This window comes from Ochotona curzoniae, unplaced genomic scaffold (assembly GCF_017591425.1).
Source record: "Ochotona curzoniae isolate NIBS_2020 unplaced genomic scaffold, NIBS_Ocur_1.0 contig_4792, whole genome shotgun sequence".
Lineage (NCBI taxonomy): Eukaryota > Metazoa > Chordata > Mammalia > Lagomorpha > Ochotonidae > Ochotona > Ochotona curzoniae.
Window position 1 is genome coordinate 3,093,439 of NW_024466389.1, and position 24,560 is coordinate 3,117,998.

Genomic DNA, 24,560 nt, shown 5'->3' on the forward strand with positions numbered 1-24,560 from the left:
AGCAGGAGGCAGGAGAAGCAGTGGGCCAGGACCTGAACCCAGGCACTCCGAGAGGGGCTGTGAGCACCCCAAGCAACATCGCCAGTGCTGCTCAAGGGGCCTGCTTGCTCTACGTTCTGAGAACCTGAACACTGGAGTTTCCAGACAAGATTCAATGGGGCATTCCTCACGGTCATGGACTCCAAGTCCCCGCAGCATTCTCCCTTCCTGTGACCTCTGATCCCACCTCTGTGAGGGTGGGGCCTCCTCCAGCTCCCAGGAGGCGGCTGAGCCAACACCCTGTCTTGGAAAGCCATGTGCTGCACCCTGCACTAGAATGTTCCCAACTCCTACGTGAGTGAGCCGCCGTGCTCACTCCTTTCTGTCCCCCTGAGTGGTAGATGTGCTTAGGACATTCCTGTTCCCGCTGGCCTTCAGTCAGTTCCCCTGAGCGTGCTGGTTCCTGCCTCTGATCTCTGGAAGCAGAGTCCCCAGAGTCCAGCCTCCAGAAGAGTGTCTGATGTTGACAGGGGCCACGTGGGCTCCTGGGACGTCTTCCCCCAAGCAGGTGTCTCTGCCTGTCCTTCCATACCTTCTTCATGGGACAGTGACACTCATCACCATCTTGACTGTCCTCTTAGGAGCAAGGTCATGTTTTCAGGACTTCCGTTGACAAACCACACACGTGGCTTCTGCTCGGAGCCGGGCGTAGCGTGGCTGCCTTTCTCTTTCTTGACCACATCCTTGACGGATGCCACCGAGCTGGTGCCTTTCAAGTTTAGATTCAGATGGACTCCTTTGTCAGACAAGCTCTCCTCTGTGCCCTGTGTTTTGGATGTAGGTGCAGGCCCTGCCTCCCTCCCAGCAAGGCGGGAGACAGATGGTGGGGGAGCCGGGAGGCCCGCTCACTGTGGTCCAGTGATGAAGAGCAGATGAAATGGGCTGCTGTGGACGTGGCCGTGAACACAGGTCTAGGCCTGCCCTCTCCGGCTGTGGAGCTGGCTCTTTCTGGCACAGGCTCGTTGCGGCTCAGCCCGTCAGCAGGTGAGCATCTTCCCGGTGTGGTTATTCGTGGAATTCCATGAGCCCTTTCTGTGACTCTGTACCAGTCACTGGTAGAAACGTCCCACACAGTAGAGCTGAGGCCAGAGCCCACGGCACACAGTCAGGAATGACCTGTACCTGCTGCTCCCTATATAGCGGCTTCAGTGACCCAGCCAACAGCGGGGCCCCTGATGCCCTTCCATCCTGCCCGGGCCACTTCACCCAGCTCACAAGGGCAGCATGTGGACTTTGCTGGCTGAGTGACTGAGCACCGGAGGCACCACAATCCAGAGAAAGCAGGTTTTGTCTCAAAAGCAGACCTGCTGCTCGGCAGTGACTCATTCCTGGTGATGCTGAGGAGCGCCCCAGAGGCCCAGCTTCCCTCTCAGAGTCCCCCAAACCCGTAATCATCCGTGTGTCAGTGACAGATGTACAAGGCCACGCAACTCCTGAGGGCACAGGGGGCGAGACCATGGTGAACTGCCGCTGATCCCAACCTGGGTGCCACAGACGGCCTGGTCTGGATCATTCTCTGTTGCCAGAGCTGTCCGGTGTGTGGCAGGATGCTCAGTAGCATCTGCAGCCTCTATCTGCTGCCGCGAGGAGCAACCCCATCCTGGAAGTGATAGTTAAAAAACACCAGTCGCTGGGCATGCCTGCATCCTCTCCCCGCTGCCCCGTGGTCTTGAGCCATGGGCCGGGAAGGTGGAGCACTGATTCTTCCCCGTCCTATTCTTGGTGGATGTATCAGCGGAGTGACAGATTTGTCCCCTAACGATGGTTTCAGAGGTCAGTGCTGTGATGAGTTCCTGTGCACTGGCTGCTCCATCAGCGCGGAGGAGCGTGGTCTCAGAGCACGGCTGGTGATGAATCCCCAAGTCACAGAGGGCTGACCAAGTGGCCGGTCCACATGAGAAACGCCAGAATTGGGCCTGGCGACTTGGGGAGGCTCTCGTGGAATCGGGGACCTCATCAGAACCTGCCTATAGCAAAAGAGGGCTGCGGTCTGGGTGGCAAAGCAGACTGGCAGAGGAACCCAGTGCGTGTGCGTGGGCGGGACTCGTCACTCCGTGACTGGGGGGCCATGGAGGAGGGCCATGGTCAGCGCCAGAGTGGTCACTTCCATGAGAAGCAGTAGTGATTCTCATCTTTCAGTGAGGATTAAGTCATGTCCTCATAGGCTGAGGACAACAACAGGTCTCCCACTTCACCCAAGGACCTGGTTTGTGCCTGGGGCCGGCACGTGTGCTGGGAGAGGTGAGTCAGGACCAGCCATCTGATGTCAGACACAAGATTATTCATCATGATCATTTTCATCTTGAAAATTAACTCCCTGTGGAGGAGGCCGGGCTGGGCTCTGCCTCTCATAGGTTTAATTCCACTTGAACATGTAAGCTGTTCTGGGGCGCAGGGACGCAACCAGTTACAGAAAATGATCTCCCCAGCGTTCCTTGAAATAAAGAATCACCCGGCATGCTTAGGAAATGGGAGTTATGGTGGACACCACATTATTTTCAAGATGGATCACCTTACGGACGAAAGTTCCGTCATCCAGTTAATGGTGAAAAATTGTCTGTTTGAAGAGAGAATAATTGCCAAGGAGCAGAGAGGCCAAATGCGTTGGTTTCTTTCAAAGCCAGAGGGCTGGCCGATGGGGGATGGTACCGATTGCGTTTGAATTCAGGCACGAAGCTGAGACCTCACTGGAAAACTTGGTCAGGAACTTGAAAGTGGGTCAGCAAGGCGATGCGGCTGCCCTGGATGTGCGAAGGCTGGCCCCTCAGCCGGGCAGACTCCCACACCGCCATGCTCCTGCAAGGACGTGCTGGTGCACCCGCACAACCTGGGGCAGTGTGTGCTCTGCCAAGGACGTGCTGGTGCACCGCACAGGCAGGACAGCGTGTGCTCTGCTTGCCTTGACCACTGTGACTGTGTCTTGCCTGTTCTTTTTGTTTTTTAAAAAGATTTATTTATTTTTATTGCAAACTCAGATGTACAGTCAGGAGGAGAGACAGAAAGGAAGATCCTCTGTCCGATGATTCACTCCCCAAGCGGCCGCAATGGCTGGTGCTGCGCCGTTCCGAAGCCAGGAGCCAGGAATTTCCTCCAGGTCTCCCACATGGGTGCAGTGTCCCAAGGCTTTGCGCTGCCCTCGACTGTTTTCCCAGGCCACAAACAGGGAGCTGGATGGGAAGTGGAGCTGCTGGGATTAGAGCCAACGCCCATATGGGATCCCAGTGCGTGCAAGGCGAGGACTTTAGCTGCTAGGCCACCACGCTGGGCCCTTGCCTGTTCTTGTTTTCCACCATTTGAAAAGGTGTCACCATCACAGAGGAACACCAACCCTGTCCACGTCTCACCTGTGGGCCCGTTTTAACTCTGGGAAATCCTGGCGACTCTCAGAATCTAGGTTCAGTTTGGGAGAAATGACCCATCAGCCGCTCTGTGAATGCATTCATTTTTCTTTCTCACTGTTTCTTAATCCTCTTTCCTGTTTCCGGTCTTGTCTTTTCAACAAGTACTTTCTGAGCTCTGTAGGTCTCTGGGCTTGGTGCTGGGATGGCCAGGTGGATCTGGGGGATGGAGAACAATTCATGTACAGCCTGGGACACGAGGTGGGACATCAGGAAGGCTGGGGGACAGAGGGAGCTTGCAGGGAGGCCTGGAAAAGCTTCCTGTAGATAGTGCAAGGGTAGGAAAAGCCAGTTCTGGAATAGCTAGGCCTCCTCTGAGCCCTGAGTGGTCCAAGTGCGCTGCCGGATGAACTGAGCACCCAGACATGCACAGCCACTGGCTAAATGCATCACCCAGAGGGTCGGCAGGGCCTGCATAGCTTTCCCTCAGTGGAACTTCCTGCTGAAGCCCAGACGTGACTGAGTTCAAACTCCCCTCACCCCTTTTAGAAATAGCCCCCCCATGCTTAGCCTCGCTGCCTTCGCGAGCGGGTTGGGGGATGCTGCAGGGTGCAGTGCCGGGGATGCCGATGGGGGAGGGCGGGACGAGGAGCTGGGCCCGGCCTGGATTCGGAGCCTTAGAAGGAAGGGACGCGAAGGGAGGATGTGCCAGGCGCAGCGGTTCTAGGCTCAGCTAGGCTTCCAGAAGGACCAGGGGTTTCCTTGTGGAATTATCTGCAGCAGTTGCATTTGGGGAAGAGGTTCAGCTGTAATTCCGGGCTTACCTTGTGCCATGGGACTGGCTTCTGATCGCCCTGACTGTCCTTTGTCTGCTGTGCAAGATGGGGTGCCTGGAGGTGGGGGAGGGTTAAGATAGAGTTTACACTCCCCATTGTGTAGCAGTCTAAGCCTGCTACAGAAGACTTGGAAAGTGCATAAATGCAGAAAAGAAAAGAAAAGAAAAACAAAAGCCTGAATCATGGTATTCTTAGAAACCCTATGGGAAGGAGCCTGGAGGAGTTTGGCCCGCTCAGTGTATTTGCTGGGGGTGGGCAGGGGAGGGAGACTGCTCTGTACTCTTGGTCAGCTGTCCCGAGGCCAAGATTGGGAGTTAGCTGATTATCAGAAACATGATACAGCGGAGACAAGCTCCCGCTTCCCCAGGGCCAGTTCCCGGACACAGCTGAGCAGGGACAAGATGGAAACGAGCTCTCTGAATAGTGCTGGGCTCCCCCGCTCACCCCCGACCACAAGCAATGGCCGTTCAGCTGTCACGGGGACTGTCCCCACCTGACCCTTCCCAGATCCCCACCAGCCCCTGGCCCGGGAGGGCAGGCGCCTCTCATCCCTATCCGTCTTCCCCGTGCGTCCCGTGTGCACATCCTGATCGCGGCTTTAACCCCTTCACGATTCTGTGTGTGTGGCCACCAGAGCTCTCTCCCCGCTCAGAGGACCCGCCTATCTCAGCTCACGTTTCTTTGGCTTCTGGGAAGGACTGGCCAGAGCCTCTAATAAAATCCAATTTCTCCACTAGGCTACCGGGTGGGAGTAAAAAGAATCAGAGAGCGATGTTAGTATAATCACTGGCAATGACCTCCTGTCACAGGCTTTCTCAAGTGCCCAGTGGTAAGGATGAAGAAACAGGCTGGTGGGGCCCGGGCTCTCCTGTCGGGCCACCCGCCAGGAGCAGGGTGCACGCCCCACGTGGTCTGCCATGGCGCCGAGCCTCTCCCGTAATCATTACTGAGTGACAGAAGAGGCGTCACATGGGCTGACCAGGCACTGGAGAGGAGGATGCTTGCCAAGGGCCAACAGCCATGCCCATGCAGCCACGCCCACGGAACTTCCGGTGGAATTGGATGGCCGAGTACCACTGCCAGGTCCTTCCTGGGCTTCAAGACCCCGTGGGTCTTGAAAATGTCCGGACTCCATTAGAAGCACCGAGTCTCTGTTTATTTCCTGCCTTCAGCTCTAGCCTTCCCCTAGCCGCCAGGGCCCCATGTCCCCAGAGCCTGTCGTGCTAGTCCCTGGCTGTCTTCCCTGTGAAGGATCCTCCGTAGGGGCTCTGTAGCATCTTGCTTACCCAGTGTGCCCGTATCAGTCTGTGTGTTTCCACCCCCTCCTCCTGAGCGGGCCATAAACTTCACCCGGAGACACAGACGCTTTTCAGCCACTGTGGTCCCTGCAGTCTTGGATACATCACAAGGACCTAATTCTTTGCCCACTGGATCCACCAATAGAGTGGCTCCAGGTGTGTGCTCTGCCATGACTACATGAAACCTGGCACTGAGTGAGGGGCCTAGGGTGGGCACCCCTTCCTTGTTTGGGAATAGTGCATGGGGACTTGAGCCATAGGACACGGAGTCTGCGTCTGTGCCGTCTTGAAAGCAGGACTGGGATGAGGTGCGGGGAGGCCTTGGCAGGCTGGCTCCATGGCCTCCTGTGTCCTGGGGCATCCAAGCAGGAGGACGATACGGAATTGCTTTCTCTCTGGGCCCTTGGTGTACATGGGGGAGATTCTTAGGAAGTGTATGCATGATTGTGGGCAAGCGCTGGGCATGCAGCACAGAGCCTGCAGGAATTACAAGTGGAGAAGCACAAACCGAGCCAGCAGCCCAGGTGTGTGCAGGAGCGTGGTCAGGAGGGGACCCATCCTTAACGCAAAGTCCTAAACATTTCTCAGAGGAAAGAGAGAGACAGTGTGGATGCGAGAGAGAGCGTCCTGTGCCAGTTTACTCTCCAGATGCCCCAAGGGCCGGGGCTGAGCCAGGAGGAAGCCAGGAGCCAAGGCTCTGAGCACCCTGGGTTGGCAGGAGTCTGAACATTCAAGTCATCGCCTGCTGCCTCCCGGGACGCACTGGCAGGGAACTGGAGCAGCAGAGGAGCCAGAGGCACACAGGCACACTGATGGGAGTGTGGGCATCTCCAGCTGGGTCCCACCACACACCCCGTGCTTGTTTGTGAACAGGACACCAGATACCAGTCCAGTCAGGACAAGGAGTGTGGCCGTGATGTCCCAGGAGAAGGGGAGGAGCTGGGTGTGGCTAGGAGGGAGGAGCTGCGTATGGACAGGTGGGAGCAGCTGGGCGTGGCCAGGTGGAGCAGCTGGGCGTGGCTAGGAGGGAGGAGCTGCGTATGGACAGGTGGGAGCAGCTGGGCGTGGCCAGGTGGGTGAGTCAAGGGGACGGAGCCTCTTATCTCCTGCAGCTAGGAGCCCACCTAGTGGTCAGGAGTGGCTGCTAGCCTCTGTAATCTGCACTGGATCAGTCAAGATTTCACAAGTTAATGGTTATGCCTTGATTGCCTACATTTCCTGATGCATGGGGACCCCTTACAAGTGACTCTGAAAGGAACTGGATTGCTAAAAAATGCAAACTGAAATATTCATTGGAGATGATTATTTCACATTATTGAGTAAGTGCAAAAAGAATGAACTTTCTGTTCGTTTATGGTAGAATCCATAACTATCTGAGCCACTTAGTGAATAAAATATTTAACCTAATTTATGTGCCTTAAGTGACCCAAGGATAAATGTTATGGTTTCGTGCTGGAGAAAGAATTAAAGAAAATAAACAGTCTTAGGGCCTCCTGCCGATCTCTGATGAGGAAGGAGTACTGGCTTGGCCCAGCATTCCTGGCAGGCACTGGCATCTCTCTGTCCTCTGTGGGTACCACCCCAAGTCTGCAGCGCCCTTGGCCTCTGCCCGGAGCCCAGGGCTGGGGGGGCACCACAAGGGCTTCGGGCACATCTTTCTCTGCACCCCACTTGCTTCTGAGAGCCAGGAACTCTGGGGCTCCGTCACTGTGACGTGTGGTGTGCTGGAATTGCTGTGGCATGCTGGTAGGCACCTGCCCTGGCTTGCAGAAAGTGTGTGGGGACTCGGGTGGACCTGGGCAGGGAAACTGGCCAAATTGTGAGACCTCATGGGTGGCCAAGCTGGCCACTGGGGGCCTGAGTTCTCTTGGGGCCTGGGGTTCCAGGACCGTAGCCCAGCTTAGTGATCGAGGGAGGCCCTGCCTGTGCCCCCTGGGTCTTGGTGCTCCTGTTCAGGTACTTTCATGTTTCTGCTCTCCTTACATCTGCCTGGCTTGGCTGCCTGGTCTGACTGCTGGTGCCGCAGCCTGCCACAGGGAGGGGCTCACACTGCTGCTGAAGCCCGGGGCTGCTGGCTAGAGGTGGGGGTAGCGGTGGTTACACTGTATCTGTCCTCCCCACCTCCACCCCTTCCCCCCCGACCCCTGACCCCCGTGGAGGACAGCCCCTGTGTTCAGTCACCTCTGGCAGCTGGTCTGCGGACAGCCCCCGTGCTGCCTTGGACCCATGAAGCTGTCACCTCAGGCCTGCTGTTTGCTCAGGGTCCTGGGTCCGGCAAAGAATGCTGAGCTCATCTTGTGTTGCCTTGTCTCCCTTAGAATGGAAGCTTCCCGGGCTCAGGGTTGCTTGCCCCTTCTCCCGCATGGGAACTCTGCACACTGAGTTTCGAGAAGAGTCCCAGGGGTCTGCTGCCGGGTGACTGGCAAGTGACAAGACCCCGTGCTGGGGCGTTCTGGACCCAGGAGGCATCTTGGTGGCTCTTGGAGACCCCACTGTGAGATGAGACAGGAAGTGTATGAGTGAAGTGAGCTGTTTGTCCAAGTCTCAATCCTAGCAACCCCAGTTCTGCTTTCTGTCTGTATTGAAAAAATATTTTTAAAATATTCATTTATTGACTTATTTGGCGGTGTTGCAAAGAGATACAAGAGAAAGGGAGATTTTCCATCTGCAGGTCCACTCCACAAATGGCCGCAGCGGCCAGGGCTGGGTCAGGCCCAAGCCGGGTGCCTGGGGCTCCAGCCAGGTCTCCCTCGTGGGTGTCAGGGGCCCAGGCAGCTGGGCTGTTTGCTACTGCTTGTCCACGTACATCAGAAGTGGAGCGTCCAGGACCTGAATTCTCACACGGACTTCCATCACCACAGGTGGTAGCTTAGCCTGATGGGCCAAGGTACCTGTGCCACTCTCTCTGTCTCTGGGAACCTGAGTCTTCTGGTTGCCTCCTCGGAGGGAGCCGTGCAGGGTTTGCCCTTCTGTGCCAGCCCGTTTCATTCAGCACGATATCGTTATGGGGGAGCCCAGACAGCAGCCCCCACTTCTCCATAGTCAGTGGAGTCCTGGGACTGTTAGGTAGAAAAACCTCAGGAGTCAGTACCCCCTGAGTTTAAAACTGCAACCCGCAGGAACTTCCCATCCATCCTGCTTCCTGCCAGTGCCTTAGCCTTGGCACTTGCCAGTCCCTCAGGGCCTGGTTATCAGATCAACTGGCATGGCATGCCAGGACTGCATCCAGGGACCGATAAAGTGGCACGGCAAGCTTATCCTCCCCCTGCAGTGCCAGCATCCCATATGGGCACCGGTTTGTCTCCCAGCTGTCCCACTTCCCATCCAGCTCCCTGCTAAGGGCCTGAGAAATCAGCAGAAGAGGATGGCCCAAGTTCTTGGGCCCCTGTACCCATGTGGGAGATGGAAGAAGCTCCTGGTTCCTGGCTTCAGATGGGTTCAGCTCTGGTTGTTATGGCCATGTGGGTCATGAACTAGCAGATGGAAGATCTTTTTATCTCTCTTTGTCTCTCCCTCTCTCTCTGTAAAATGTACTTTTCAAATAAAAATAAATCTTTAAAGATATCGCCCTTATTTTACTCAAGAACGCCCCCAAAAGGCAAGAGCAGGGATGCTAGCAATTCAGACGCAGCACAGCGAAGGCACGCAGCCTTCAGTGGGAGGAAGGAAGGTGCGCTGTGTGCTGGGCTGCTGAGGTCAGGGAGAAGCAGCGAGACGTCTGTGCTAGTTTTGCTTTTGTACCTCCCCCTGCACTCGGCGTAGCAACAGGGGGATATGATGGCTTTGTTGCCATGGAAATGGCTCAAACATGCAGGAGCAAATGTAGTGTTGAGGGGACCCCCTTGCACAGGGCGCCGTGGTCTTGGAACCCCCTTCCTGGGCAGGCAGTCGGCCTGCTGGTTCGGGTACTTGTGTCTCATGTTGGAGTGCCTGCCTTGTGGCCATGGCTCTGCTCCCACTCCAGCTGCCTGCCAACACACACCCTGGAGCGGAGCCAGTGGTCATGGTTCCAGTAGTGGGGTCCTCCTACCATTTGGGAGAGCTGGGTTGAGTTCCCAGCTCCTGGTCATAGTCTGTTCTATCCCTGGCTGTGGTCTGTTCTATCCCTGGCTGTAGTCTGTTCCACCCCTGGCTGTAGTCTGTTCCATCTCTGGCTGTAGTCTGTTCCACCCCTGGCTGTAGTCTGTTCCACCCCTGGCTGTAGTCTGTTCCATCCCTGGCTGTAGTCTGTTCCACCCCTGGCTGTAGTCTGTTCCACCCCTGGCTGTAGTCTGTTCCACCCCTGGCTGTAGTCTGTTCCACCCCTGGCTGTAGTCTGTTCCATCCCTGGCTGTAGTCTGTTCCACCCCTGGCTGTAGTCTGTTCTATCCCTGGTCATAGTCTGTTCTATCCCTGGCTGTGGTCTGTTCCATCTCTGGCTGTAGTCTGTTCCACCCCTGGCTGTAGTCTGTTCCACCCCTGGCTGTAGTCTGTTCCACCCCTGGCTGTAGTCTGTTCCACCCCTGGCTGTTGTCTGTTCCACCCCTGGCTGTAGTCTTTTCCACCCCTGGCTGTAGTCTGTTCCGTCCCTGGCTGTAGTCTGTTCCGTCCCTGGCTGTTTCAGGCTTCTGCGGAGCAAACCAGGTTATAGATGCACTCTCTGTATCTCTGATCCTTCCTCCTTAAGGCCGAGTACTACTCTGCTGCTGTGTGTGCTGTGTTTGGCTTACCCAGCACCAGTGACGGCACCTGAGCTGGTTCCACCCCTTGGCTCCTGTGAACAATGCCACGAGGCCTTGTGGGCAAACAGCTGCCTGACTTCTGCTTTTACCCTTCGGTGAAGATACCCAGCAGTGGAGTGTTGGATCGTAGGACTGGTCTCTGATGTTTCAAGCGACAGCCAGTCTTCCAAAGTGACCGTGCTGTTCCAGAGTCCTGCCGGCGACACACGGGGTCCTGGTTCCTTCCACACGCTTGCCACACACGCGCCACTTTCTGCCTCTCTTTGATGGTAACCATTCCGGTTGGGGTGAAGTGGCTCACTGTGGCTTTGCCTCACACTTCCCCAGTGAGTCATGATCCTGGGCGCCTTTGGAGGTACCCATGCCCAGGTCTGCTTTTGGGGGAAGTGCGCTGGGGTGCTTTGCCCACTTTGGGACTGAGCTGTTTGGTTTCCTCTTGAGTTGCTGAGTTGGCTGAACAACCCTGGTTTGCTTGTAAGGCCTGAAGAGGTTGCACATCCCCCGGGGAGAATGGTGACAAGCAGGTGGGGGGCTGCATACGGGGCGGGGGGCATCTGGAGGTGGACAGAGAGCCCTGGCTGTAGGTGTGGCTGAGGGCAGACACAGTGAGTTCAGGTCCCCGAGACAGCCTCGGCGGACCTGGGTCTGGCATGGCAGAGCAGCCTCTCCCGTGCTGAGATCACAGCCATGCCAGCAGCAGGACCTAGTGGCCTGGAAGCAGTCTCTCACTCCTTTCCCAGGAGGACTCATCTCCTGGGGGCCCTGGGTGTCTCCCCCTGTTCCTGGCTGCAGGTAACAGGTGGCCAGGGACAGAGCCAGTGGCCTGGAAGCAGCCTCTCACTCCTTTCCCAGGAAGACCTCACCTCCTGGGGGGCCCTGGGTATCTCCCCCTGTTCCTGGCTGCAGGTAACAGGTGGCCAGGGACAGAGCCCAAGTGCCATCCAGCGTGCGACTTCCTGCCTCCCTGGGGTGACGGTCTGTTGGTTGGTCCTGAATATATTCTTGGTTTGAGTTTCCAGCCTCTGGGCGCTAGCAGAGTCCTCCCCCATGTGTTGCCTGGACGCTTCCAGGCCCCAAGCCATCCCATGCCTGTCCCTCTGCCTCAAGAGCCCCCTGTTCAAAGCTGTCAGCCCCAGGCAGCCTTGAGCTCAGGCCAAGGAGGCTTGGCAGTGGAGCTGCCAGGCCGAGTGAGGCCATAATCTTGGAATGTAGAAACCCAGCATGTTTGTGCGTCCTAAAAATACAGCTCTTAAAATAGACCAGGCCGCGGGGGAGGCTGGAGCCTGCCAGGCGCAGGTTCCGAGGCCCGCAGCGCTCGAGGGGGCTGGGCTGCTGGGGCGGCGCGTGACCAGGCAGGGGCGCCGGGAGAGGTACCCTCAGCTCTGGGTCTGAAGGGGGGCAGTGGTCCAGACCTTGTTCTTCATACCCTGCCCACAGGCAGTGGGCAGCGGCAGTCTCACCTGCCCGACGCTTGCGTAGATGGAAATCCTGAACAGGAATGGAGCCTTGGGCTAGGCTGCGCAAAAACTGCAAGTGACAGTTTGTGTTTGGGGTGTGAAGCTCAAAATAGCCCGGGAGGCTCGAGGGGGCTGAGCTGCGTCTGCCGGCAGACGACTGCTTTGCCCTGGGAATCCCGACGCCCACTGCAAGTGGGAACAGCGCTTCTCCCCCCGTCGGCTTGCTCCGTGAGACAAGGCAGCGGCAGGGCAGGTGGCTGCCGGGACCACAGGCCTTTCTGTAGCTAAAAGCCCAGCCCAAACTATAGCTGGGAATACCGACGCTTCAATGCAGCAAGGTGGCATACTAGTGCTGTGCCTCCCAACAGGGTCATTTTGACCAACTCAACGCCTCATCGCTTTCTAACGGTGACCTCTCTCCCGTGGTGGAAACCCTGGCTAGGCTCCGCCAAAGGCCGACCTGGACTGAACTGGCACCCACGTGCTTAGCAGTGGTCAAGGGTCCTTTTGAGGCTTGGGAATGTTAGTCTGTGGGCCACCCAAGACCCCCACTGAGTTAAGGGGAGAGTCTCAAGGAGTCTGGGGAGGGGCCCTGCTGGCAAGGCTGCCTCTCCCTGTGTGTTTTTCCAGCCTTAAACAGGGCAGTCTGTTCTGGGTGCTACAGGCACCTCGGCTGCAGCGCCACATGCTAAATGATCCGTGAATTTCCTTCCAGCTCTGAGAATCTCTGATCCTATTATTCCAAGTCAAGAAATTTTGAAAATGACAGGATACAATTTCTGCTCCCAACAGATGCCAGGGACCTGTAAGTTTCCATGCCTCACGCTGAACCTGGACGCGCGAGCTGGACTGGCACCCAGAATCCCTCAAAGCTTGTCACCTTGAGGGAGTCCTCAGCTGCCATGCTGGCGAGCTCTGGGGTCCGCGTGATGTGGCAGCTGGCTTGCCAGGCTGAGCGGGCTTGGTCAAGGGGGATAGCCCCGCCTCTTCTCACAGCCCTGGCCCCATCATTCCTCACTCCACCGCGGAGCGACCCCTTCCAGTGTTGGCTGCACTGTTCCATCTGGACCCTCTTCCCTCTGTGCCTGGAACGTTCTGCTGTCCCCCGTCTGCCTCCAAGGTCTGGTCCGATGCCCTCAAGCTAGCCTTTACCTGCCTCTCCTCCGGAGGCACGAAGAGTTGATGTTCCTTTCCATTTTCTTTTGTAGACGGGCATTCAGCTCCACAAATTGTAACCATGGAGGCTCCGGCCGAACCCGGCCCCACCCCGCAGCCAGCCTTGGCCCGTCCCAGGGGAGGCTGCTGCCTTTGACACTTGTGCGAATTGTGTCAAGCCTTGGTGCCTCTTGCTGTCTGAGTGCCCGTGTGTCCCTCCCACGCTTGGTCTTCTCTTGATGCTTCTCTGCTTTGTCCGCGTGTTCTGTGTCATTGGACACGGGGAGGAAGGGGCAGGGTCTGGTTCATTTTTATCACCAGATCTTGAGTGCTATGCAAATTGTACACACAGCTGTCAAATGGATGATTGCATCAAGCATGGCGAGTGACATGGAAGTGAAATTAATTTCACAGAACTTTGATATTTCTTATATTCTTAAAAAACTCATCTAATAAACATAACCACTCATGTCCAGAATTAAAAATAACGAGCCTCCTTCCCCCTGAAGAATGTCAGGGGTTGATGGCAAGTGTTTGCCTGCTCACTCCTTCTCTTCATAAAAAGATACAGAGTTACAGAGAGAGAGAGAGAGAATCTTCCTTTCATTGGTTCACTCCCCACATGGCTGCAGTAGCCAGAACTGGGCTAGGCTGAAGCCAGGAGGTTCTCCTGGGTCTTTCACATGGGTGCAGCGGCCCAAGGACTTGGGCCATCTTCCACTGCTTTTTTTTTGCAAGCAATTTTCAGGGAACTGAATCAGAAACGGAACATCCAGGATTGCCCATATGGAAGGCTGGCACTGCAGGTGGTGTCCTGATGTGCCACAGTGCAAACCATCTCCCCTTCCCCCCTTTTGATAAGCATTTCCCAGGCAGAGACATTGGACCCAGGGCATCCTCCCTGTTTCTGTGTCCCACGTGGATAATTTTTAACAAGATATGGGCCGATGAGAAACACTGTAGCCCTGCAGGGTGCTGGGTGGACCAGGGCCTTCCCCCTCCCTGCACCTGCAGGTGCAGCCTCAGAAACGGCTTCAGGCTGCAAGCTGAGAGGTTGGCATCCTGACCTCAGCTCTGCTGTGTAACTTTGTTGACAAGGCTTTTTTCTTCTTTCATTTGCTTTAAGATTTTTGTTTGGGAGGGAGAGAAGTGGGGAGAGAGTGCATGCATTGGTCTACTCTACACATACTTCCAATGGCTTGGGACGCAGCAGGGAGAAAGCTGGGAGCTGGAATGCCATGCAGACCCAGCAGAGCAGAAGCTGGGAGCTGGAATGCCAAGCAGCTCAGCTGGGCAGAAGCTGGGAGCTGGAATGCCATGCAGCTCAGCTGGGCAGAAGCTGGGAGCTGGAATGCCATGCAGGCCCAGCAGAGCAGAAGCTGGGAGCTGGAATGCCAAGCAGCTCAGCTGGGCAGAAGCTGGGAGCTGGAATGCCATGCAGCTCAGCTGGGCAGAAGCTGGGAGCTGGAATGCCATGCAGGCCCAGCTTGGCAGAAGCTGGGAGCTGGAATGCCATGCATGCCCAGCTGGGCAGAAGCTGGGAGCTGGAATGCCATGCAGGCCCAGCAGAGCAGAAGCTGGGAGCTGGAATGCCATGCAGCTCAGCTGGGCAGAAGCTGGGAGCTGGAATGCCATGCAGGCCCAGCAGAGCAGAAGCTGGGAGCTGGAATGCCATGCAGGCCCAGCTGGGCAGAAGCTGGGAGCTGGAATGCCATGCAGCTCAACTGGGCAGAAGCTGGGAGCTGGAATGCCATGCAGCTCAGCTGGGCAGAAGCTGGGAGCTGGAATGCCATGCAGGCCCAGCTTGGCAGAAGCTGGGAGCTGGAATGCCATGCAGGCCCAGCAGGGCAGAAGCTGGGAGTGGGGAATGCTGTCATGTCTCCCATGTTGGGATCAGGAACTCAGCTCCCAGGGCAGCACTGCTGCTTTCCAGGGTCTGTACTGGCAGGGCTCGGGCTCCAGGCAGCACAGCTGGGTGTTGGCGATCTAACACGGGCTATGGGCATCTCAGCCACAAGGCTACATGCTCATGCCATCGCCCTCATCCCTTACCTCCTCCTGTCTGCTCAACAATGGAGGATTCCTGTCATCTCTTCAAGCTCTGAAACAAGACAGTTCTGTACCTGTGCACCAAGCCGCGCACTCCTACAGATGTAAACACAGACGGCTTCCGTTCCTTCGGCGTGATCTGCTTCTTCAGCCAGTATGTTAAGACGCCATTGCATGTTAGCTTTGAGCTTGAATCTTGCCGTCTGCAGGGAGTGATGCTGCTGCCTGGTGGCACATGTGTCTATCCCTTAAATGGAGGAGGGGATGGATCTGGGGTGGGGCGACCCTGCCTTGTTTCTCTGCGTCATTTTTCATTGTCTTTTCTTTCCTGGGACCACCGAACTCCAGAGGAGGTCCTCCAGGTAAACTTCCCTGGCCATGAACAGCCCTGGAAACGTTGGTGACTGTGGTCTGTGCCCGCATGAGGCACCTGCTTTTGTGTGCGTGGTTCAGGTTGTTCCCAGCAGGACTGTAGGGAAGGGGGGTTACTGGTGTTCCTCCCATAGGCACTGGGTGTGGAGTTACGTGGCCAGTCCCTCCCAGGCCTCGGCTTTGGGGCCGCCCTTTAGGAAGGACTCCTGTGCAGGGGGATGCCTTTTCTTCATTTACTTGTCATGGCTTTCAGAACATCCCACAGACCACAGGCCTCTGGCCTCTCAGATCCAGGGTGGCCATCAAGGAAGTGACCAGCATGGCAACTGGTCCTCCTTCTGGCCTCCCAGATCAGAAAATGACTCTGTTGAAGCAAGTTTTAGCATTTTTAAAAAAAAGATTTATTTTTATTGGAAGGACAGATAAACAGAGAGGAGGAAATAGATCTTCCATCCACTGATTCACTCACCAAGTAGCCACAATAGCTAAAACTGAGCCAACACGAAGCCAGGAGTTAGGAACCTGTTCCAGATCTCCTAAGTGGGTGCAGAGTCCCAAGGCTTTGGGCCGTCCTCGACTGCTTTCCCAGGCCACAAGTTGGATTGGAAGTAGAGCAGCCAGGACAAACTGGCACCCACCTGAGATCTTGGCTCATGCAAGACAAGGATTCTAGTCACGAGGCCATCGTGCTGAACCTGAAGTTTTAGGATATTAAAGAGGGCACACCAAGAAAGACATCATGGAAGCAGTGGCTAAAGACTTGGTATTTAGAGCCAGGGGTGTTAGGTCTACCAGTTGTCTGTGGTGCTTGGACTAGAGAAATTCCAGAGACTTCTGTACCTTTCCAGGTCTCCTTTCATCTTTAGCCCTGATGTGGGCCCAGTGCCAAATATAGGCCCTTGCCCCTCCAGCCAGCCACCTGGCCACAATCATCGCATGGAAGGTAAATTTTTGCTGCAGCTTGGGGTGGCAGTTGTTCTCAAATCCTTTTGCCATGTCCATGCCCTTACCCTTCCCAGCCAGAAAGCGTTCCGGCTGGAAGAGTTTTAACCTGCTGTCTGCAGCAGTGAGCGTGCCAGGGTGGGAGCCACTGAACAGGAGGCCTTGAGCCTGATGTAATGGCTCAATGGCTGTGCCAATTTTTGTCCCGGCTGCTCTACTTCCTGTCCAGCTCTGTGTTTATGGCTTGGAAAAACAGTAGAGATGGCCCAAAGCCTTGGGACCCTGTGCCCATGTGGGAGACCTGGAGGACATTCCTGGCTCCTGGCTTTGGATCGGCTCAGTTCCGGATATTGCAGTCACTTAGGTAGTGAATCATTGGACAGAAAAATTTCTCTCTGTAAATCTGACTTCCCAATAAAAATAAACTTTTTAAAAGAAAAAAAAATGGAGTGGGTCCTCTCTCTGAAGCCTGGAAAGACAAGAGGTCACCTTGCTGGCCTCCCGTGCCTCTCCCACGCTGGCTAGCTCAGTGTCCAGGCTGGCACGAGGACTGCAGTGGGCACAGTGGACTGCTGTGAGGCTTGGTGCCAGTGGGGGCAGGCAGTCCTGGCCCGGGGCCGTCAGCACCTGGGTCCTCACAGTGCTGCAGAGCCCCTAACTTGCTCTGTCCCGCAGCTCCTGCTGTTTCCCCCAAGGCTCGGCCCTCCGTTTTTCTATCTGCTTGGTATGTTGGAGAGTTGGCCTGAACAACTTCCAGAAGGAACTCCAGGGCCCAGGCCTTTATTTCTGGAAGCTTCTGTAGAGCTGTGATGTCTAGAGGGCAGCACGGGTTATGTGTGCAAAGACACCAGGGCACCTTGCATGTGAAGGGGGCACAGGGACTGTCAGGGCCTGGGACAGCAGTGCCAAAGCCTGAGCTGAGGGACACAGCCTGAGAGTCGTGCCTCCTCGTGGAGGATAGGGTCCCGAATGTCCCCTTGGCTTCCCTGAATGACATCACCACCAGACACGCTGCAGGTTGGTGACAGAGGAGTCAACGGCATGGGCTCCAAGGCCAGGAGCCTCCAGGAGCTGGAGGCTGTTCATTCCACTGCGGTGGAAGACAGAAAACACACACAGGAACGCTATGAGCCCTTTTCAACCCTGAAATAAAAACTGTCTCACGCACAAGCCTGCTTCTGCACTCCGCCCCAGCTCAGTTCCTCCCGTGCCCGTCCTGACAGCGGCTCTAGCCACTGGCTCTCTTCCTCGCCCCTTTCCCTCACTGTCCTCTCTGCCCAGGGTGGTGCTGGCTGTACCAGAGGTCCCCTACGCTGGCAGGCTTTGAGTGTTTCCTGTCTCGGGCCCCCTTGAGACATGGCTGAACAGACACAGATGTCGCTGGGCTCCTGCGTTCCCAGGAGGGCCATGGTGGCACACTGGTTGTCAATGTTAGGGTGCTGAGAGCGCTGTCATGCTCCTTCTGACAGTACTTCTGAGTTCTGAAGTAATAGTTCTAGAATCAGGAATTGGATGGTAGTTGGGTAGGACTGGGAGTGTATTATTTTTCTTTTTTAGGACTTATTTATTTGAAAGCCTTATAAAAAGAGAGGAAGCGTCAGGGAGAGGTCATCCAGTCACTGACTTACTCCTGTGATGGCTGCGATGGCAGAGCTGAGCCAGGATGAAGCACTTTTTCCAGGTGTCTCATGTGAGTCACAGGTGCCTGAGCTCCTGGACCATCTTCCACTGCTTTTCCCAGGCCACTGGCAGGGAGCTGTGCCGGACATGGAACAACCAGGACATGAACTGATGTCCATGATGGCATGTGGCATTGTGGTAGCTTTAACTGCTATGCTATAACACCGGCCTTTGAAGCACATACAGGCTACAGGTAAGTAGGCAGATGACCTTATACCAGCCAGGCCTGTGGCTGGCAGTTAGGGCCTCCTGAGCACTCTTGTCATGCAGTGGCTTTAGCCTTGAGCCGAGGTGTGGGGTAGCACGAGGCGCTCGACCAGGGCTACCGAGAGAGTGGGGGTGGCCCAGCATCACAGGAGGCAACCTTGTCCTCCCTCCCATGGGGGATAAGAGTTCTCATCAGGGGCTGGGTGATCTGGGCTGTTGTCACCTGCCCCACCCCAGCACAGTGGCCCTTGTCAATTCCAGGCCCAGGCACATCCTCTTGGGGCACTCCCTGCCTGCCACTGGCCTTTGTGCTGAGAGGAGGCAGAAGTCTGTGGACCCGCCCAGCTGTGGGGGTGGGTGGGGAGAGGAGGGCAGGAGCTACAGTGGGCTAGACAGTGTTAGGTGTCAGGGATGCTTGGGAAATGCCCTTCAGACCAGTCAAGCCCTGGTCGCGTGGAATCAGCCTGTATTGACGTGGGTGGTTCCTGAACGTGGCCTTGATGGATTGTGCTGTGGCAGGACCTTGACAGTGAGAAATGGGGCTGGGTGGCGCAGCAGGAAGGTGCAGGGATCCCTGCTGGGCCCGATCCTGCATCTGAGTGAGGGGTCTGCGCAGGCGCTCCTCTGGGTGGCCCCAGGAAGCCGGCAGATGTGCAGTTCTTGTCTCAGCGTCTCTGCCTCTCCGGGCCCCTCGGGAACATCGTCATCCATTTATTTCCGCCTGTGTCCCTGCAGGCCATCACAGTGTTGCTGAATGCACGCCTCCTGCACTCTTGCTCTTTCTCTCTGCACCATTCTGTTTGCTTCCTTCTCATTCTTCTTTCTAACCACAATCCAAGCGAGCTGTTGGACAGAGGGAGAAGGGGCAGGAGGGAGACCTGGGGCTGATGAGGGGCTCATGGGCTGGCGTGATGGTTAGACACTAAGTACAGCAGCAAATTATGTCAGTTTCACCTTAAGAAAGCTGTTGTTCGCTGCTCCCCACCCATTTGGGGTAGGCAAACAGTGAGACAGATCAACCTTTTTTAGCCTTTAACTCCCTTCCTCTACCACTGAGGGAGGCTGAGACCTAACATGGGGCAGCTGCTTTCTGAGCTTTGGGTTCTTCAAGGTCATTAGCAGCAACAATGACAAACACTGCCTTCGCTCAGCAAGCCATGAAACAGCGCTCACATTTGTCCCTAGGGACCAAGGGAAGGTAGGGGTAGGGAAGTGGAGTGACCCGTCCCAGGCCAGGCAGTGGTGGACTGTCAAGTCCTGCCTCACACCCAGGTCCCTGGAGCGTGGCTCTCCAGCACCAGGTGCAGGCTGGGACAGACGTGCCACTGGGAGCAGGTAGCAGAATACACGTTGGAAATGACCACCTGTGCTGGCGATTTAGCTTGAGCTGGAAGGGAAGCTGGCCCCAGTCTCAGTGGTCCCTCTGCCTTTGTGCGTCCTTCTGTGTCCCCAGCAGCAGCTGTGGGTGAGCCAAGAGTGCTGGCTGGGGCTCCCCGTGGGGACACCCCTCCAGGTACTGTCCAGCTGGCTGTTGTAAAGCGCATGGATGACCCTGGTGCGAGTCCTGGAGGAGACTGGCAGTACGGCAATGGGGTGTTGGGGTGAGCTTTCATCTTGGTTGCAGCCTCCTCAGCCTGGGACAACATAAAGTAGGCTCTCTCAAAAAAAAATTGCTTGAATCTTGGTTTTCCAGTTTTTGGAAGTGTCCTTGTAAATTTTCCCAGCAATGTTTGAGACCCGAGGGATGTAGCTGGTCTTCATTGCTGAGCTTTTTCCCTTCTTTTTCTAACCACTCTCTTTTCTCTGTCTGATGGAAGGGTATTCATTGGCATGCGCTGGGAGTTATCTGAAGGAGGGTTAGCTATGACAGGGACTTGGCATGTTCTTGGCAAACACTAGGCAAGAATTTGCATAGGTGGGAACCCCTGCTGCCTCACCCCAAAGCCACAGAAGTGCTGGGTTAGCTAGGCAGCAAAAATGTCACTGGATTCAGAGGTGAGCCTGGGAGGTTTCCACGTTCAGAGTCGAAGGAGAGCGGTCCTCCTGTGGTCCCCAAGTCAAGGAACTAAGGCTGTGTTGGCGTGGGCTCTAGGGAGCTGGAACCAGGTTTCTCGTGCCAAACTGGAAGTACAAAAGGACTGTTCTCTTCTGTCCATGGAAGCTGGAGACATCCTCACTGACATGCCAGGCCCACAAGCTGCAGCTATCGGAGTGGTCTTGTGCAAGAAGTCATGGGCACAGACTCGATGCCTTCAGGAGGCCAACTCCTGCCCACCTGTGTGAGCAGAGGCTTGGAGCTGAAAATTGAATGCAAAATTTGGTCCAGAACTTGTGAGACCTTAAGGCCCTGTGAGATGTAAGCAAACCACTCAACAGGTAGATTCCTTGACACGGACTCTGATAAAAGCCCTATGGGAAAATGCTGGGAGACTCCTGCTGGACCAGCCTGGAAGTCTGCCGCCCTGAGCCAAGTGCTAGGACAGGTGAATGCTTGTTGTGGATGCCAGACCAAGTGCTGCCTCAGATGGTTCAAGACATGAATTGAGAGATAAAACTGGGGCTGGTGTGGCAATGCAGAAAGCTCCTCCACCCTGTGGTCTTCACATCCTGTATGGACACCTGGTCATGTCCCAGCTGCTCCACTTTCCATCCAGCTCTCTGCTTATGAACTGGGAGAGCAGTGGAGGTCAGCCCAAAGCCTTGAAACCCGGCACTATGTGGGAGACCTGGAGGAAGCTCCTGGATTGCAGCTTCAGATGAGCTCAGCTCTGGCCAGTGGACTGTCAAGTCCTGCCTCACACCCAGGTCCCTGGAGCGTGAACCAGGTCCCGTTTGGAGAGTGAACTAGCAGAAGCAAATCCTTTCTCTCTCTGCCTTTCAAATAAAAATAAAATTAACAAAAACATTTAAAAAAATAAGAAATAAAATCCATAATGCTCGCATAGAGGACAATGGAGGAGAAACAGGTAGTTTTTAAAAAATCCTAAATATTTATTCCAGAAAAAATCTATATTTGAAATTAAACGCAAAACGTTTCTAATTGACAGCGTGAACGTAGATAGTGTAAACATACTGGCAAAGGAGGAGTTAGTCAGCTGGCACAGTCAGAGCATCCAGGCTGCTGGGACCCCGAGGTGGGAAGGATGGGGTGAAGGTCCGACACATGCACACTGGGAGTCTCAGGAGGAGAAGAGAATGAGAAAGGGGCTTGCCCAACAAGCCTGCAGCTGAGAAAATAAAGATGTGGAACCTTCCCGGTGAAAGCAAGCCAGGGTCCCAAGCAGAATACATCACAACAAAACTCCACACTACGGGTAGACACGTGGTGAAGCCAGTGAGTGGCAGTGAGGCAGCGTCTCGCGCGCTGCCAGGAAACGCCGCGGCATGACCTTGTTCGTCCTCGTGGACCTAACCCGGGGCCCGCATGAGACCGCAGCTGCCTTCGCGTCGTCGTATCTTCCTGGGGACAGCGCAGGGCCGCCCTGGCACCTGGCTCTCTTGGCGTGAGTCTGCACGGCACTGGCAGCATGCGGCTGGCCTTTGCAGGCAGAGGCACCACCCGGTCGCGTCTCTTCCCAGAGCTTTTGATGAATGGCTCACCTGGCGTGTTGCTAGTGCCGTGACTGCTCCGTGGATGCCTTTCCGGGATAAACCTTCGAGAGGGGCTGCTGGCCTGGGATCCGCTTGACAGGAGCTGCCAAGAACAGAAATGTGATCTTTCCAGGGTGCTTACCTCCTATTAATAAAGGAAAAAAGCAAACTAAATTAGTCTTGGGAAGTCAAGTGCCATATGAATCAGCTTTTCCGCACTCTGAAAATATCTTGCTAAGAATTTATAGATCCCCTAAGTTCTGCTGATTTTTTATATTGTTTACTTTCCTCTCCAAAATATCAAATAACTCACCGATGGTAGGTAGGGTGGCTGTAAGGGCAGTTTGAAATGAGGAATGGACAGCAGGAGAGGTTTCCTTCCAGGGGGTCAGTGCTTAGGGGTGAGTCCCTAAGACTAATGGTGCTGGATTAATAACCCAGGGCTGCTTCGATATTCATAGCCTGTTCCCTCTGAAGGCTGGGATATTTCCCACTTTTATGTCCTGCACAAAACTGTAAAGCAAAGATGGTTTCATTGCAGCTGTGTGCGTAATGAGATGCGCAAGAGCCGCTCCTGCCCATTAATCAGCCTTTGGGGAGGCTGCTGGAGGCTGACCTATTGCTGCTGGAGCTGATCTGAATGCAATGATTCTTCCCCTGTGGGAGTCAGTGCTGCAGGACCCAGGGGGCCGTGCCGTGCGGCTGTGCTGACCAGAGGAGGGGGTCACAGCTTCAGCCACACTAGGGAATAACTAGAGGCGCTTCAGTGAACAGGCAGCAAGGCCTTGGGGGCTAGCTGCAGGATGCGGCATTGGCAGCGAGCCTGTGTGGTTCTGGGTCTGTTGAGCCCCCTCTCTGTCCTGCCCCACTTGGGGGTGACTGAGGAGGGCGGTGCAGCTGCGTCTAACAAGAATTTGGGGTGTCCTCTGGGCCAGACACTGGGGGGTCATTGCTTCTTTCTCTGGGGTGCTCTGGGAGGAGTGGGGGACTAAGCCGAGCCCCAACCCAACTGCAGAGGGAGAGAGATCGGTTCACACCTTGCTCCTTTGCCTGCGGAGGGGGTGGGCACACCACGAGGGGGCCATGCTTGGGAGGACTACTGGGGTAGTCCTGTCTGCACTAAATCAAAGAAGCAGAGAAAAATTAATGGAGCACAGGCTGGGGGCCCATACAGGCCAGGGCTGAGAGCAGGTCGGGGGGCCCATACAGGCCAGGGCTGGGAGCAGGTCCGGGGGCCCACACAGGCCAGGGCTGAGAGCAGGCCAGGGGTTCCACACAGGCCAGGGCTGAGAGCAGGCGGGGGGGGGGGGGGCACACAGGCCAGGGCTGGGAGCAGGCCAGGGGTTCCACACAGGCCAGGGCTGAGAGCAGGTTGGGGGGCCCACACAGGTCAGGGCTGAGAGCAGGTCGGGGGGGCGGGGCACACAGGCCAGGACTGAGAGCAGGTCAGGGGTTCCACACAGGCCAGGGCTGAGAGCAGGTCGGGGGGTTCCACACAGGCCAGGGCTGAGAGCAGGTCCGGGGGCCCATACAGGCCAGGGCTGAGAGCAGGCCGGGGGGGTGGGGGGGCAAACAGGCCAGGGCTGAGAGCAGGCCGGAGGGGGGGCACACAGGCCAGGGCTGAGAGCAGGCCGGGGGGTTCCACACAGGCCAGGGCTGAGAGCAGGCCGGGGGGCCCACACAGGCCAGGGCTGAGAGGAGGCCGGAGGGGGGGCACACAGGCCAGGGCTGAGAGCAGGCCGGGGGGGGGCACACAGGCCAGGGCTGAGAGCAGGCCGGGGGGTTCCACACAGGCCAGGGCTGAGAGCAGGCCGGGGGGCCCACACAGGCCAGGGCTGAGAGCAGGCCGGAGGGGGGGCACACAGGCCAGGGCTGAGAGCAGGTCGGGGGGGGGCCCACACAGGCCAGGGCTGAGAGAGAGGGCATCCATCACAGAATGGGGTCCGCTGGGATGTCCTTGAGGGGCCTGAGAGCAGGCCGGGGGGTCACACAGGCCAGGGCTGAGAGAGAGGGCATCCATCACAGAATGGGGTCCACCTGGATGTCCTTGAGGCGGCACAAAACCTGAAGCATGGAGAGGCAGGTTTAGCTGAGGATCTGATGGAAGGGACTCGCTGGGGTGCCTGATATGACCATGATGTTCTTGTATTTCTGCTGGGTCTAGGTGCATGGTGCCGCCTTGCTGTGTGTGTGAAGAGGAGGGCACACTGTGGAGGGGAGGGGAGCCAGGATGGAGAAGAATTCTGGGGAGAGCCATTCTAGGTTTCCTGCTTAATGTGCTCTCCTTCCCAGAATTCAGAAAAAATAATGTGAGCTAAGGCCATACAATTAGTCTCCACACATTCTGGGAAAATAAGGAAAGAGAGAGAGAGAGAGAGAGAGAGAGAGAGAGATCTCTAACTTCGGACCCCAAACTAGAGGTTAGAAGGAAGGATACCTGCTGTCTGTCCATTCTCCCTCCACTCCTCTTCCTCCTCCTCCTTTTCTTCTTCTTTAAAGAGGTACTTATTTGAAAGGCAGAGTTGGAGAGAAAGAGGGAGAGAGAGAGATCTGCTGGTTCACTCCCCAAATAGGCGGGTCTCAGCCAGGAGCCAGTGACCCCATCTGGGTCTCCCATCAGGGTGGCAGGAAGCAGCAGACTCCCGGGTGAATTAGTAGGGAGCTGATTTGGAAGAGGAGCAGCTGGGAGCACTGCTCATAGTGGATGGTGATGTTGCTCAGTGGCTTGACCTGCTGGACCGACACTCCAGCACCTGCTGCCCTTTTCTGATACGAACTTTTCCTGGCTCGTCTCAAGCAGTGATGTAGTCAGGCATGGCGGGAATGCCCAGCCCTGAGGTTTTTTTTGTTTTTTTTTTTTTAAGATTTATTTATT

The 24,560-nt window shown here is 56.0% G+C and overlaps 1 protein-coding gene across 1 annotated transcript in view; it reads left to right on the forward strand.

Moving 5' to 3' along the window:
* Nucleotides 1-24,560, forward strand: part of CAMTA1 (calmodulin binding transcription activator 1) — a 698,792-nt gene that overhangs the window by 192,179 nt on the left and 482,053 nt on the right. The gene's annotated exons all lie outside the window — the stretch shown is intronic.